The sequence below is a fragment of the Misgurnus anguillicaudatus genome, unplaced genomic scaffold, assembly GCF_027580225.2.
Source record: "Misgurnus anguillicaudatus unplaced genomic scaffold, ASM2758022v2 HiC_scaffold_39, whole genome shotgun sequence".
NCBI lineage: Eukaryota > Metazoa > Chordata > Actinopteri > Cypriniformes > Cobitidae > Misgurnus > Misgurnus anguillicaudatus.
In genome coordinates, this window is record NW_027395289.1 from 62341 (window position 1) to 64995 (window position 2655).

The following is a 2655-nucleotide window of genomic DNA, read 5'->3' on the forward strand; positions in this document are numbered from 1 at the left end:
AAAATACCCTAAATTAAAGTTGAGCGGACGTCTTTGACGTCATTTGGCCGTGAATTACACGTCTTTTCTGCCCGTCCCTGGACGTCTAAATGTGCCGTCTTCTGGATGTTTAAATGTGTTGCTGCATAGTTTATATGTATGCATATAAAATGAATATACACCCATTGTGTAACATCGTGAAAGGCAATCAATTGTATTGAGGTTTAACACATATTCACAAAGGTTCAAAATCAGTTCAATATTGGTCCAGTCAGACCTGAACGTCCATAAACCGTTTTAACCACGTGTACTTCACAAACACATTAAAGAATACATTATTTGTGGCCATAACAAAAAAAGAAGCATGTTCTGATTTAGCACTTTTTATTTTTTTAACCATTTAACTATAATAACAACTTCAAAACACTTTCTATAAAGGGATAGTTCACCCAAAAATTAATATTTAGTCATTTATTCCCTCTCATGTTTCAAACCTGTATACCCTTCTATGTTCTGCTGAACACAAAGATATGTGAAAGAATGTTTTTAACAAAGCAGATCCCACAACCCATTACTACAATTGTAAAAAAAATATTGACAGTTAATTGGTTGTGAAGTTACAAACATTCTGCAATCTTTGTGTTCAGCAGAAAATATAAAGGTATACAGGTTTGAAACATGTGGATAAGAAAATTATAACAATTTTCCTTTTTTGGTGAACTCTCTCTTTAACACATCACAGCTGTTTGGCTTTTTTGTATCCACCACCCCCAGCTCTTCCTGGAGCGTGCTTGAGGTGGTCTGCCATAGCTGCATCTATTTCTGAGTCTCTGGCATTTGGGCTCCACCTCTTCACAGCATCTGAAGGAAGAGAAGAATATGTTTCTTTTTAAAATAAATACAATTAAAATTTTGAGGTAAATGACATGCACTTACTTTCAAAATCTTTATGGTCTACAGCTAAAATGATATATTAATATTATATATATTATTGTACAAAATATGCTCTGCTTTAAATAAGTGTTAGATCAGTTGTGGGGGATACAGCATTTGTCCCCTCCCTCTACAAAACCACTGTGGTGCCCTTGAGAAAGACCCTTAACTAGGTGTGTCAAAAAATGAACAGGATATTTCTGATAAAGACAGGTGAGCTGTGATGTCCCCCGAATAGATCAAGCATAACAATAAAATTACAATCAATATACAAGAACAAGTTTTTTTAGATCAACATTCCCCAAATTACCTTGAATAACATAATACAAAGGTGTGCCTTTAAAAGACTTATTTTCCAGATGTCCACCACCCCTCATATTGAACTTTGCCATAAGACAATTTGACATCATTCTGTGAAAGAAATGTAAGATTACTTCACCTTAGACAAATAACCTAAAGGTCAATAAATCACAATTAACAGTAATGAGCAATTGCATACAATGTTTAAACATACACTATGGGTTAACACTTCACAACTTCACTTGTTTCATCTACCATGTAACAAGTGCTATGAACTATAGGGGAGACCGGGGTTGGTTGTCACAATTTTTACTCATGCATGAATTGCTCATTTTCAAAAAATCTTTCAGCAGTAATTCCTACATGAAATGAAACCTTGGGGTCTTGGCTTTAAATGTGTATACTTTTTACTTTTATAATATATTGTAACAGGAAGTAATTAACCATCAAAGACACTCTGACACAATGTGACAACCAACCCCATCACGGGGTTGGTTGTCACAGGGTATGGGGTTGGTTGTCCCTATAGTGATTCAATAGGATTTCAGTGATAAATTGGGATCTGAAAAAATAATGTGTAACTTTTTAGTTTTTTAAGCTAGAAACTGCAAATAAGTTTTAAAATGAATACCAACCCTCTGATAGTTGTCATCAATGCCCATTATGTTTAAACAATGGGATTAAAGTGGGTGATCAGTTACTTGAATTGTCTACTGTGTTGAGAAATATAATGAAATAATTTTTAGTGTTTATAATTTTAGTTAAAACCTCTTTATTTAATGCTTTATTTATTTATTTTAACAGCAAACAAAAACAAACAAACAGACAAACAGTCTTAAAAGGTCTACATTTCCAATACTTACATGTGACAACCAACCCCGCAAGCTGTGTGACAACCATCCCCAACTGACTTCTTGACAAACATGCTAAGCTAGCTGCCACACGGCTTTAACTTGATAGCTAAAATATGACTCAAAATAAAGCTAATACTTTTGGCTTTTTCATGAGTGTTTTGTTTTTGAATGACTAATATCCTACAAGATCTCAACACAAAAACAAAACCAACATAAAAATTTACTCTGACCCATAAAAATAAAAAATTGTCTCCTAACGTCAATGTTTTCTGTCTGCTCAGCAAAATTACAAGTGCAAATGAGTAAGCTATTAAAGGCTAACAGATTGATATCAAAATTGTACCACAGCGCCATGTAGTGTGTCTGTAATAAGCAATGTGACAACCAACCCGTGAGACAACCAGCCCCGGTCTCCCCTATCCTCATCCCTAACTTTGGGTGACAAGTAATGGCTTACACTGAAATTATGTTTTGATTTCTTGTTTTCAGTATGGCTAACTGTTTAAGTCACTACGAACATTAAAACTTCTGAACAAGTGATGTGTGACAGATTAAATCCTGAAATGAAGTAATATAAATAGCTGGGTTA

General features: G+C 34.3%; 1 long non-coding RNA gene across 1 annotated transcript; it reads right to left on the minus strand.

The window, feature by feature from the left end:
• Positions 1-346: 346 nt before the first annotated feature.
• On the minus strand, positions 347-2555 carry LOC141363502 (uncharacterized). Its single transcript, XR_012368991.1, has 2 exons — positions 1223-2555; positions 347-840 (listed from the first exon to the last, which is right to left on the minus strand). It is a non-coding gene; the product is annotated as an uncharacterized lncRNA (long non-coding RNA).
• Between the last annotated feature and the right edge of the window lie 100 nt (positions 2556-2655).